This window comes from Triturus cristatus, chromosome 5_1, assembly GCF_964204655.1.
Source record: "Triturus cristatus chromosome 5_1, aTriCri1.1, whole genome shotgun sequence".
NCBI lineage: Eukaryota > Metazoa > Chordata > Amphibia > Caudata > Salamandridae > Triturus > Triturus cristatus.
In genome coordinates this window covers 11,963,135-11,977,295 of record NC_140587.1, presented here as the reverse complement: position 1 = coordinate 11,977,295, position 14,161 = coordinate 11,963,135, and positions in this window count along the sequence as shown.

The following is a 14,161-nucleotide window of genomic DNA, read 5'->3' as shown; positions in this document are numbered from 1 at the left end:
CCTAGGGCTACAGGCTGGGGCTTCACTACTGCAGTGAAAGCAGGTAAGTAACAGACACACGGGAGACTCATGCAGTGTGTGAACACAGCCGTGAGTTCCCTATTGATTATAATGGTTGAAGTTGCGGTTTGATTTTTAAAGTTTTAGGGTACTTCGAGGAAGTCTACAAGCAAGCCACTTACAAGGTAAGTTATTCGAGGGCCAACACACACTAGGGCACCGGAGTGAATGAGTTACCTCACCCAGGGAAGCCGGGTGCATAGGTGCCTTTTGGTGTCGGGTCACGTCGCTGTTTTCTATGGAGATTTCTGCTTGCGTCAACTGGAGAAGTGTCCGGTGGAATCCAAGGGTGGATTTGAAATGCAGATGACCTGAAAATTGAAGGGACAGTGTTCACAGTCACTTGCCAGTGACCGGGGCCCAGAAAGCTGGTTGCCCACGGAAGTCGGGTGATTTCAGGTGATCAAGGGTGTTTTGACTCTTCTCTCACGAGGTCCAGAAAGGATCGACGATGAACAGCAGCTGGATTCGGAGTGCCCCATAACATCTGCAGCTTACTGAGGTGTCGGCAACCGTATTGGAGCCAACAAGCCTTGCAACAGCAAGTCTCGTGGAAATCGAAGAAGTTCAGCGTTGCAGACCAGCAAGGTCTGAGGGACTCACCCAGCGAGGGTAAGTGAGGGCAGGCCTGGAGCAACCAGGGGAGCCCTTTAGTTTGTTAACAAAGTCTTCAGGGGACCCACAAGCCAACGAGCAAGGGATTGCAAACATGCCTCTTGAGGAAATGCTTCACAGGGGCCCCCGGTCACTCGGGACAGGGTAGGCCTTTGATTTTCACTGCAAAACCGGCTGGAGGCTTGGGCCAATGATGGTCCAAAGCACAAGTTCGTAGAACATCGGGAAGAGATTGCACTCGACAATAGTGCACTGTACCCGGGTATTGCTGTTCCTTGTCAATCGTGGGGTCCACTCACCTCAGCTCTGCTGGGGACTCACAATGGCCTTCGAGAAGTCAGGAAATCCCCTTCTGGGGCTGCAGGGACTTCGAACTCCAGCGGGGGTGGGAAAGTTTGCGACCATTGATTAAGGTTTTTGGTGCCTGCCAATCAGGGGAGTCACTCCTTGACTCCAAGGGAGATCCTTCTGTCTTCCAAAGATAGTGGAACATCGAAGGGCCAGGATTCTTCTTTGTAGAGCGTCATCCAGGGTTATCTGTTTTGCAATGGCAAAGTTTGCCATCTTATACTGAAGATAAGGGAGGAACTAGCTCTATGACCACTCCTCTGGGAGGGTCAGGGTGGGGGGTGGTTACACCCACTTTCCTTTGTCATGTTTCGTGCCAGAGCAGGGACAGGTAGCCCCTGAACCGGTTTGAGATGGCATCTGCATAGAGGAGCCTACTGCTCCCCCAGTGCAGGACTACAAAGCACTCTAGGAGTGCACCCACCCAGCTCCAATACACTAAATCCTGTCTGGAAGGTGGTGACACCTCCCTGTGACAGGATGCCTATTGTTGAGCCTCCTCCACTGCGAGTTTCAGTCAGCAGCAGGAGGGCAGCCCAGTGTCTGTGCTGGTGGCATCCATTTTGTGATGCCAGGGCTCTTTCAGATTTCTACGGTGTTACCACAGTAGGCACATGTCGTCCCCTCTAGAAGGGTGGGATCACACTCCCACATCATGGACTGATGTGGGGGTATGATTCCAAGATGTTTGACACCAAACACAACATGTTTTGATGCAGTCATTCCAAAGTTAGCATTATAATGCACTAAAGAGTATATGGTTTAACCGCAGGCACAAACAGCCATAGAGAATAGACTCTGGTAGCTGCAGAGGGGCACGGCTCATGCAGAGGCACCACCTCACATTGTAAACCAAGCACCCCGCCCTCAGGTTTGATAGGGCCTGCCATAGGGGTGGCTGATAGGTTTATATGTGTGTGAATGGTGAGATATAGGAACCTATACCTCAGTGAGGAGTGCTAACACTACCTCACACAGGCTTCAGTAGCAGACCTGTGGTGTCAGATTCAGTCTGCTTCCCAATGGTGGCATAATACATGCTTCAGCCCCTGGTAGGCCTGTGAAGGGCCTATGCCCTAGGTACCTAAGGTACCATATGCTAGGGGCTCATAAGGTACCAGAGTATCCAATTGTGGAAATATGGATTTTCCTGATCAGTTATGTCCCCTATCTTGGACCCCAACGGTTCCATGTGCATGTTACAAACACATGTATGTTCCCTCCAGTTCCAGTTTCGAAGACGCAAACACATGTGCGTCCACCGTCAACATGTCCTCTGTCAGATCCGCCATGAATGGGCTGGATATTCGATTCCTAAGTATGAAAGGCCACCGACTTTATATGGCTCAGTTACTCCATTTTTACAGTTCAGGCGAGTAGGCCCGATTCTGTCATCAAGCCTTTCCCTGCTCTCTGCCTCTGACAGCTTCAGCTTGAGCTCGCATCTGTATCCATGAACTTTGTCCTACTCCCTGTGCGGCTAACGGTGCCTGCCTCGGCCGGTTTGCCTGTCTGCCAAAAACTGTATTCAGCCTTCAAGTTATCTGCTCCGCTCCCTGCCCAATGCATTCCTGTCTAGTAGTTTAAGTAAACATCCTGCCAGCTACCGAGCAAAGGCCCGGCTTCTCTGTCCTCATGCAAGTAATTCATAGCCCTGTTACCATGGAAAGTTTCTGCCCCTTGCATCTCATATAGACACTTAGACGCTTGTACACACACACACACTCAGTATAGAATAGATTCTGTCCGAGAGTCCTTCCCTTGTGGATAACATAGTTCTTTAAACATAGGATGTTAGATATGATTTGGGATTAGGTTGACTTGACCCCCCAGACTTTTTGTCTCCACATGTAGAGCTAAATGTCAAGTCCCCTTCACCCTCTAGTTGCGCGTCAATCACACGTCATGCTGCTGCGCGCGCATCTCTGCCAAGTATTTCTGCTGACATTGCGAAATCATCTCCAGGTATCCACCCACACATGACAAATTACCCATTATCATCAAGTGGACGCCCACATGGACGCCCACCTTCACGCCTACTTACACGCCCACATGCTCTTATCTCATTCTCTCTTGCTCTTTTGCTTACGTACAATTGAGAAATGTATATATACTGTACTCTGTGAATAATGTTTTGAGAATATTGAGAATACTTTTCAGTCCCGTCCAGATCCTTTTTTGGTGATGGTGATATTCTCCCTTTGACTCGAGTTATTGGAATAAAGCCCTTTATGAATCTGATACCACAGACTCAGCCTCTTGCTTTATGCATGATCTTATTGATATCTGAAAAATTATGACAGCGTGATATTTTATTTACCACATAATGGCGCCCGAACAGTTTAATCTCTTTCCCCACACGCCGGAGATGAAGGTCCAGTTTTGCCCCCTTCCATAGCCGTGATGGACTTCAAGCGCGCACGTCGCGGGTCTTCCCGCCAACTCCCTCAGGCCAATGAAGGGGACAGACTGCGACCAGGCATCCATACGAGGCGATGAGGAACGCAGATTGTCCTACCCAGAGCCCACCTGCGAGAGAGCTGTGTCCGAGGTATACAGAGGCCCACCAGGTTTTCGAAGTCCCGACGTCCAGAGGGTCCGATGTCCGCAGTTGTCGAGTCCAGTCTAGTCCATTTCCGAGGCCTTCCGTTTCGAGCTACCCGGTGAGTACCATTACTGGGGAGGCGTTCTGACGTGCACATAGGTTGTGCCGGTCAAGACGGATTTGGGTACACAAATCCGGTCTGCACTGTTTCAGCAGTGTATATGTACTGTTTAGCAGTATATCAAGTATTCCGAAGTATCTAGTTATTGTCAGGAATTCTGCTTGGTGATTAGTTATGCAGACTATCATCATTGTTGGTCATTTTTAAAATGTGTAGTGTTTAATGTTTAATGTGTTAAAAACGTCCTGCATATTGTGGTATGAATGATTGTTCATTGTTGTGTTTTTGTATTAAGTGTGTTCAGGATTAAGTATCAGATCAGTTGTCAATATGCTGCTCTTTTCAAAATTAAGACAGATCACAACTAGAAAAGGGGTACTCGAAGAAGCTGTTCCTATTCCTCCTAGGGACACTCCAGGGCACTTCATGTATCACAAACATGGCTTAGACGCCATATTATTTCTTGATTTATGGGTGGACTACACCAAAGAATTACCAGAAAGTCAGAGGTGGCCCGTAGCTGGGACCTGGGATGCAGAGTGCATTATGAAAGTAGAAGAAGAGTTGTGGAAGAGAAAAGCTAGACAGTAACAGAAATATGACATTGAATTATGGCGTAAAGAATTGCATAGACGCACAGAGAAAGCGCTCAGAAAAGAAGAGAAAAGTAGGGAGGATTCAGACAAAGCCCGAGAAAGCGTATTAGTTGAGGAAGGTATCCGAGTAAAAGCAGAACAAGTAGACAGACAACGAAACACTCTTATGAAAGAGGAAATGTAGACCAGCTTGGAAGGATGCCATTGAGTTTTTGGCGCAAGGAGTGACATAGAAGGACAGAGTAAGTGTTTCACGAAGCAGAGAGAAGTGGACTGGAGTCTGGAAAAGCCAAGGATGAGATGTTACAGGAGGAATTAGAGCTGGTAAAATGAGCGCAGGCTGACAGAAAAAGAAATACTGACGTTGCTGGTATTTATCCCGTCCTTTCAGAGGACCTAGCAAGAGTGGCCCCATGAGAAAGACCAGTTAGAGTGCATATAATAATGATATAGTAGCCCAAAGGTTCTTGAGCCACCCACCAAATGAACAGCGCATAGCTGGTGTTTACATGGTCCAACATTTGACTACGTTGTCAATAGGAAATTGAGAGGGGTGCAGCTAGAGAAGGAGCAACTCCTGTGATTTGATGACACCCCTAATGTACAAAGTGTTAACGAAAAATAATTAGTGAAAAGTTTAGCTTGGAAAAAGAATTGTGGGTATTTCGAATTTGCAAATTGTTCATGAATACAGGTTTGTGTTCTTGATGGTCCAGTGAGCCAATGTGCTGGGTCAAGACGGTAAGATTATGACCCCCTGAGAGCAAATTGTATATAAAAATAATTTTTCAATTCGGCGAATTATTGCAGTTTTTATGGAATTGAGTAGTCTTTTTGTCTTTGACAGCTTCAGAGTGAGGAGAAGGTGGGGGCTGTGTAGAGCAGAATGTGATACAGAAATCGGAGACAGATTCTGACCTTGTAGCCAGTGTAGGTGGGGGCCGGTGAGAGGAGCAGAACAGAGACACTGCTTAGAAAGCTTCTCTGACATCGCATCTGTGTAATGCCTGCAGCCGGAGAGCCTTGGAGGCGGGGAGTAGGAAAAACAAAAAAAGATGGCTGGCAGCCCAGGCTCAGGCCGCGCTGAGGGGCTATTTTTAGCTTCTCTGATAAGACAGGGCAGCTGAGAAATGTAAGTTGAGAAAGATTCCCTTGTTCTATTCTGTGCAAAACAAGTGTCCCGAGGAAATGTCTATGGAGAAGATTTGTTTTATTTTTTAGCAATTGTTATATTGCTTCTGGCCGGAAAGTAAAATGTTGCTCTTGCTTGGAATTTTAAGGGCTATGTGCCTATATAAAAACGATTTTCAAATTCAGACATTTTTGAATTGTGGCCACAAGCTGCCACCAGTTGCATTGGATAAATGATCCAGTGGTTACGGGTCTGTGAGGAAAGATGTGAGATGCATCTTCGACTAGGACATGAGGGTACATTGTGTACAAAGATGCATAGCTCATTTTTATAAAAAAAAAAAAATAAAAAAAAAGAGACAGGTTCGTGTGTTCGTCATTTTTTGATTATTGTTGCTGATCCTGTGTGTCAGACTTGACGCGGTCATCATTGGGATGACCCACTGCCAGATGGGGTTGTATAGGGCAGGTAAATAAGTTATTGATTATAAGCCTGACAAATTAAGCAGGCCAGAATGATCGCATCTGAGCTGTAGGTACTGTAATTGCGCATCACTGCTCATTTATATATGTTAGTGTAATTGTCTATGCTTTCTGTGCTTGGTATACTGATGGCTTGGCATATGTATTTTATATATGTTTTGTTTTTGTGTTGTATTGACCAGTCTGTTTAGCGTTTAATACAAAGTTCTCCTGTGCAAGTACAGAGATAGTCGTGACGACGGCGATCTTTGCACAGCGCTTGGCTGGAACTTGTTCACAATTACTAAATTTCACAGACGTGATATTAACTTTATCATGCTGTCAAAGTGACAGACAACACGTTATCAGTGTATGTCTAATTGGTATTGGAGATGAATAAAAGAAGGAAAAGTTATGCAAGACTAAAATATGTATCACATGACTGCCTTTCTCTTATAGACAGGCAGCCTCGGTCATATGTTTCCAGATTGGACATTAAGGAACAATTATGATCTGTGCACTAGCATCTTAACTCTTGAAAGGCCTGTTTTAAATAAGGACTGCCACCACAGAGTGACAAATGAGGCTCGGTATTTAGGGTAATGAGAAAATATCTGACAGGATTTCCTTTTTAAAGTTTGCTTTAGTAAGCTCATTCTTGTAAGTGGTGGCCCCAAAAGTTGACTTGTTTTTAAATTAGGCTATTTATTGTATAGGTGGAAATTATTGCAAAATGACTGATTTCTTTAGCAGATAAATTATTAATTATCAACATTAACAGCTGTTCTTTAACTTGGTTTTCCGAATATTTAGGTAATTTAGCATTCCTATTAGGGCCTCCTAGCATTAATATTGACTTCAGGTTGGTGTAGGTTCACATAATAGGGACATTTGCATATGAGATGTCATTTGGCCAGCTTATGAGCTAACACAATGAGGTTTGTACATTAATTTGAGAGATTTCTCGCCGTTTCAATTACGCTGTGTATCTCCTATAATTTTGCTTACGCCCAGTAGCTACACACAGGGATTAATAGTGTTGACAAGACACAGGGTTTGATAGTGTTTGACAGCAGTGAAATCTGTTTCAGATTTCCTCCTGTCAAAAAGGGGGGGGAGGAGGAGAATATTGGCTTTCTGCTGGCCCCTGAGGAGGTTCGCTTCCCGCTAGCCCTTAAGAAATTAAGCCCCTTAGAAATTAGCCCCCTTAGAAATTAAGCCGAGGAAATAGGTATGGTGCTTTCCCCTTTTTCTCATGTTTTATTGTGATCTTTCAGGGGAATTAGTTGTGGGCACCGGAACGTATTCAATTGATTTCTGGTTTTTCCCAGCCCAAGACACAAAAAGACTAAAGTCCTCAAGAACACACTGTGGCATTTGAAGAATTAAAGAGAGCTTTATGTCAAGCACCAGTTTTAGCAAACCCTGATTACAACAAATCGTTTATGCTTTTTGTGACAGAGCGGGATGGAACAGCACTATCTGTCCTAATACAAGATCATGCAGGAAAACACGAGCCCTGTGCTTATTTTTCTAGTACATTAGACCCAGTAGCACAGGCTTTGCCTGCGTGCCTAAAATAAGTTGCAGCAAAGGCCTTAGCCATAAGACAAAGTGACTCGATAGTGCTGGGCCACCCTCTAACAGTACAAGTACCACACGCAGTAGAGGTTCTCTTGAACCGGACACAAACACAACACCTGACTGTAGCTAGACTGACAGATTATGAGCTGACGTTATTTCAACCACACATAGAGATCAGACGATGCAGCATACTGAATCCCGCTACCCTTTTGCCCTCCAGTACAGAAAGCGTTTCACCACACGACTGTGTTGAAGTAATACATACCGTGACTAAACCAAGACAAGACTTGACAGATGTTGCACTCCCAGACCCCGACCTAACACTATATGTTGACGGCTCATGCATGAGGACAGGGGCGGGAGAATTAGTGGCAGCATATGCAGTGACTACTGATACTGTAATAATAGAGACTAAAAGAATAGACATATTGTCAGCACAAGCAGCAGAGCTCATCGCCCTGACACAAGCGTGCATAAGAGCTAAGCACCTGAGAGTAAACATTTACACCGATTCTGTGGAGAGAAAGAGGTTTCTTGACCTCTCATGGGGCCAAGATACAGCATGGCCCCATATTCAAGCCCTTCTGGAAGCGATACATTTACTAACAGCCATAGCTATCCTAAAATGTAAAGCACATACTAGAGCCACAGATACCATTTCCCAAGGCAATGATCTGGCAGACCGAACTGCTAAACAGACAGCTCAGACCCCACTAGACATGACAAAATCACAGATACTATCACTGTCCAAAGCCATGACAGTTAGGGATCCTTCCAGGGATGTACAAGACATTCAGACACATGCTACTCTAGACGAATTAAAGAAATGGTCGGAACAAGGAGGGGTACTGACTGATCAGGGTTGGATGAATAAGGGCAAATCCACATAGTTTCTTCCTGATTCGATGGTACAAGTGATTATAAATACCGCACATAGTCCTGCACACTTAGGAGAGAAAGCAATGATAGATAGCTTACAGAATATATGGTTCAACAAGCACCTGCGTGCAGCAGCGAAACAAAAGGTCAGAACATGTATGATCTGTTGCCAATTTAATGCAGGTAAAGGCATTCCGATGGAACAAGGTGGATTCCATCCACCTGACCACCCTTTTGAAGTGCTCCAAATGGATTATATCCAAATAAACAGATGTAGAGGTTACAAATATGTCCTGGTACTAATGAAGCAGGTGTCCCTTCTGTTAGGGTATACCTGGAAATTCCATTGTGTGCGACATCCTGAAGCAGCAGGCCTTGTAGGAAGACATAATCGGACATTAAAATTTGCGCAGACAAAGGTGTAGATTGGACGGTAGCCCTGCCGGTTGCCCTCTTTTACATGCGAATAGTAGCTCATTCTAGAACAGGCTTATCTCCCTATGAAGTGGTCTTTGGTAGACCACCAAATATGTGGGGCACTCCAATGCCTAAAAGATTACTTACGTTAATAGTAACATGCTGACAGATTACCTGGCTTCCTTGATGTCTGCACTACTCTCTTGTTGTTCGCAGGTTGCTGCCGCCTTCCCTGACAACACCCAGGTCAAAGAATACTCCATCGCTCCTGGATGGAAGGCGCCAAAGTCAGTGCTCTGGACCACGGGGACGGCCGTTAAAGTCAAAAGGCGGAAAGGATGATTGCACCTTCACCACTCTTTTACAAAGGAAAAAGACTTTGAACTTGGATTTTGGATTTTGAACAACATTTTCTAGAGGAGAATGCCCAGAAGTTTCCACAAAGCTAAACTGTGATCCAAAGAAGTCAGAACCCGTTTGATCAATTAAGTCCACTAGGTGGTGAAGCGGTTGAACATGTATTCTGGCTTGCATAAGATCTTGGACAATAATATTGATAAAAAAAGAGCAAGATGTGCATCACGATAATATGTATCAGCTTAATACTACATGCTATTTTTCCTCCTATTGCCTCACTTTTACACTCCTCCACTAATGATACCATAAAGCACACATTTAGTGATCTGCCATCCTATGAGCTATCATATCGACTTGCTTTACGCAACAATACCTTTATTCAGATGCTGCACCATTCATATCAGACTAGCAATGCTACAGACTGCTGGGTCTGTGGCCGACTCCCCCCCTATCAGAACTATAAGGGAGTTTTTGCCCCTCTTTCTCTATCCGTTCACACACAATGGCTCCTGTGGAGCATGGTTTAGTTTGATTAATTCCCTAGATTCGAATTCCGCAGTTTATCAAGACAACTGGGTATGGGGAAACCTGAACTTAGTTTTGCTTAAAGTCTGCTACCCTAACAAGGAGGGACTTCCCAAAAGAACAGGAACTGATCTAAGAAATGAAGTATATGGATTAGGTAATTTTACACTTAACCTCATGATCCTGAACGTTGAATGTGAAGCTACACCAATATTGCCCGCCATGTCCGTATTCCCAGTAAAAGGGGAATTATGTATAAGAGAGAATGGCTCCATACACATGGGCCATAGTAAATGCACCACTGTAATAAAATTCAGTGATCAAGGCAAGTCTACATTTAGAGCTTCTCGTCATTCCTACTTTATATGTGGCCAGACCGCATATATACGCTTACCTCTAGATTGGGATGGTACCTGTTACATAGCATTCCTCCTACCACCTGTTTTCCTAGCTCCTCCTGATTATCATAGAAATACTCATTTAGTACACAATAGACAGCAGAGAGATCTCCCAATTGTCGATTACACTGAAGCAGCATGGGAAAAATACACAGATTTCAATAAAGGTTTCTTTCCCTATATAGGTACAGTTACCAATAGTAAGCTGATACGTAGATTAACCAGAACCCTTGAAGCAGTAGTGAACGAAACTATTTCCGCCTTAGGCAATTTAACAGAAGAGCAGTCTGCTATGCGGATTGTTGTGCTTCAAAATAGTCTTGTCCTTGACGTTATCCTGGCCGATAGGGGCGGAGCTTGTAGGGTCATCAAATCAAGCTGTTGCATTTTTCATACCAGAAAATTCGCCATCTGTATATAAAGCCATAACTCGCCTTCATAAGATTGTGAGCCAGATACACCAGAATCCAGGCACTTGGACTTGGTCCGGGTGGTTTTGGAGTGTGATATCAGCCTGGGGATGGAGAGTTCTATCCTTCCTAGGTATTGGCCTTCTTATACTATTCAGTTGCTGCTTATGCCTGCAATGTGGACCAGCGATTTGTGGTCTGTGTGCCACATCGTGTATTCCACATCAAGGTTCTCACTCAAGATCCCGGAAGAAGAAAGAAGAAGAAATGATGCTCCATGAGCAAATCGATGGATTAATGAAGATTGATGTTTCTTGATGGGCAAGTAGGGGACAAGGAGGGAATGTGGAAATATGGATTTTCCTGATCAGTTATGTCCCCTATCTTGGACCCCAACGGTTCCATGTGCATGTTACAAACACATGTATGTTCCCTCCAGTTCCAGTTTCGAAGACGCAAACACATGTGCGTCCACCGTCAACATGTCCTCTGTCAGATCCGCCATGAATGGGCTGGATATTCGATTCCTAAGTATGAAAGGCCACCGACTTTATATGGCTCAGTTACTCCATTTTTACAGTTCAGGCGAGTAGGCCCGATTCTGTCATCAAGCCTTTCCCTGCTCTCTGCCTCTGACAGCTTCAGCTTGAGCTCGCATCTGTATCCATGAACTTTGTCCTACTCCCTGTGCGGCTAACGGTGCCTGCCTCGGCCGGTTTGCCTGTCTGCCAAAAACTGTATTCAGCCTTCAAGTTATCTGCTCCGCTCCCTGCCCAATGCATTCCTGTCTAGTAGTTTAAGTAAACATCCTGCCAGCTACCGAGCAAAGGCCCGGCTTCTCTGTCCTCATGCAAGTAATTCATAGCCCTGTTACCATGGAAAGTTTCTGCCCCTTGCATCTCATATAGACACTTAGACGCTTGTACACACACACACACTCAGTATAGAATAGATTCTGTCCGAGAGTCCTTCCCTTGTGGATAACATAGTTCTTTAAACATAGGATGTTAGATATGATTTGGGATTAGGTTGACTTGACCCCCCAGACTTTTTGTCTCCACATGTAGAGCTAAATGTCAAGTCCCCTTCACCCTCTAGTTGCGCGTCAATCACACGTCATGCTGCTGCGCGCGCATCTCTGCCAAGTATTTCTGCTGACATTGCGAAATCATCTCCAGGTATCCACCCACACATGACAAATTACCCATTATCATCAAGTGGACGCCCACATGGACGCCCACCTTCACGCCTACTTACACGCCCACATGCTCTTATCTCATTCTCTCTTGCTCTTTTGCTTACGTACAATTGAGAAATGTATATATACTGTACTCTGTGAATAATGTTTTGAGAATATTGAGAATACTTTTCAGTCCCGTCCAGATCCTTTTTTGGTGATGGTGATATTCTCCCTTTGACTCGAGTTATTGGAATAAAGCCCTTTATGAATCTGATACCACAGACTCAGCCTCTTGCTTTATGCATGATCTTATTGATATCTGAAAAATTATGACAGCGTGATATTTTATTTACCACACAATCACTAGAGCATCTAATATGCACACCAAGTCCTTTAGAGAAATCAGAGAGACTGGGGCCCTGATTAGCAGGGACCCAGCCAGACTATAGCCAGAAACCAGTGTATACATCAGAAAAAAAGTAAGGGCAACATTAGTGCAGATCCTACTCTCCTACACACACCCCCCCCCCAAACGTAGGGACATTAAACTAACCTTGACCAGTTGAGTCTTCGTGTCCCAAGTGGAAACACCATGAGAGTCCATCTGCATTGGCACGTTGGGTCACAGGTCTGTGTTCCACTGTATAGTCCATCCCCTGTAGGAAAAGGGACCACCTGAGCAGTTTAGGATTTTCACCTTTCATCTGTTTGAGCCATATGAGGGGCTTGTGGTCAGTCTGAACTATGAAGTGAGTGCCAAACAAGTATGGCCTCAGCTTCTTCAGGGCCCACACCACAGCAAAGGCCTCCCTCTCTATAGCTGACCAGGGGTCAGCCTTCTGCTGATGAAAGCTACTGGCTGGTCTTGACCTTCATCATTAAATTGAGACAGTACTGCTCCCACACCCAGCTCTGAAGCATCTGTTTGAACAATGAACTTCTGGACTCTGCAAGATGGGGGCAGTGCACATGGCCTGCTTGAGGTCATCAAATGCCGTTTGACAGCTAGCTGTCCACTGAACCTTTTCTGGCATTTTCTTAGAGGTCATATCATTTAAGGGGGTCACTATAGATCCATATCCCTTAACAAACCTCCTATAGTACCCAGCAGGCCTAAAAAGGCTCTAACCTGTGTCTGGGTGGTTGGAGCTACCCATTCCATTATGGTCTGGATTTTGCTCTGCAATGGTTGAACCTGGCCGCCACCCACAAGGTGGCCCAGGTACACAACCTGACTCTGCCCTATCTGGCACTTAGTGGCCTTGATAGTGAGGCCTGCTTTTTGCAGGGCCTCCAAAACATCTCTGAGGTGGACCAGGTGATCCTGCCAGGTGGAACTAAAGACAGCAATATCATCAAGATATGCTGAGCAATAAGTTTCCATACCAGTCAGAACTTTATTCACCAACCTCTGAAAAGTGGCAGGTGCATTTTTCAAACCAAAGGGCATTACCACAAAGTGATAGTGCCTACCAGGGGTTGAAAATGATGTTTTGGCCTTGGCATCATCAGCTAACTTGATTTGCCTGTAGCCAGCTGTGAGGTCAAATGTACTGAGACACTTGGCTGAGGCCAAAGTATCTATAAGTTCATCTGCCCTGGGAATTGGATAGGCATCAGTCCTGGTGACTGCATTGAGGCCTCTGTAGTCAACACAAAACCTCATTTCTTTCTTATCACCCTGGGTATGAGGTTTAGGCACAAGAACTACTGGACTAGCTCAAGGGCTATCTGAAGGCTCAATAACAACTATTTCCAACATTTTCTGGACTTCAGTCCTGATACAGTCCCTGACATGGTCAGGTTGCCTGTAGATTTTACTCTTTACAGGCAGACTGTCTCCAGTGTCCACCTCATGGGTGCACCAGGAAGTCTGACTTGGGGTCAGGCTAAACATATGTCTGAACTGGTGCAGAACTTGTCTGTATTCAGTTTGCTGATGATCAGTGAGGCTGCTTGCCAAAGCAACACCATCAACCGACCCATTATTTATTTATTTATTTATTTTTTGACATTTGTAAAGCGCTAACGAATACCCGTGGGCGTCTCAGCGCTAAATCATGGTTCTGTGAGAGCAGGTCAGGGAGAGGGTCACTATCCTACTCCTGGTCCTCATCAGTTGCCATGAGCAAGCCCATGTCAGCCCTGTCCACATATGGCTTTAATCTGTTGACATGGAGCACCCTAAGGGGGCTCCTGGGAGTGCCCAGATCCCCCAAGTAGGTGACCTCTCCCTTTTTCACAACAATTGTATGGGGGCCACTCCATTTCTCCTGGAGAGCTTCTGGGGCCACAGGCTCCAACACCCACACTTTCTGGCCTGGCTGGTAAACAGTCAGGACAGCCTTTTGGTCATGCCAAGCTTTTTGTAATTCTTGGCTAGCCTCAAGGTTTTTGGTTGCCTTCTTCATGTACTCTGCCATCCGGGAGCGGAGACCAAGTACATAGTCCATCACATCCTGTTTGGGAGGTTTGAGAGGTAACTCCCAGCCCTCCTTCACCAAACATAAGGGGCCTCTGACAGGGTGCCTAA